This window comes from Lissotriton helveticus, chromosome 1_1, assembly GCF_964261635.1.
Source record: "Lissotriton helveticus chromosome 1_1, aLisHel1.1, whole genome shotgun sequence".
Taxonomy (NCBI): domain Eukaryota; kingdom Metazoa; phylum Chordata; class Amphibia; order Caudata; family Salamandridae; genus Lissotriton; species Lissotriton helveticus.
In genome coordinates, this window is record NC_136057.1 from 70,995,126 (window position 1) to 70,995,469 (window position 344).

Here is a 344-nt window from a genome sequence, read left to right on the forward strand (position 1 = left end):
CACCCCATTTCAGACATGGCTATATGCAAATCAGTCTGACCCTGTGCCTCATGGGAACAGTCCAGCCCGAACTGCCAAGCCATGTCTTCCACGGACCGGAAACAAGCATCCTGGGACCGGTTTCGGATTCATAATCCTCATCTGCCAGGCTATCTTGAATCCAGTGGCCAAGTGAGCAAGGGACTCACGTCTGAGCATACCCTGCCACACTTAGGGCTAACAAAGCGATACAAAAGGGGATGATGGACGGAGCGTTTGAGCAAATCAAACACTCACCCCCAGTCAACTGATCTGGGTTTAATACATCACCATTCTTTAGCCCACTCAGCCACCCCATTTCAGAC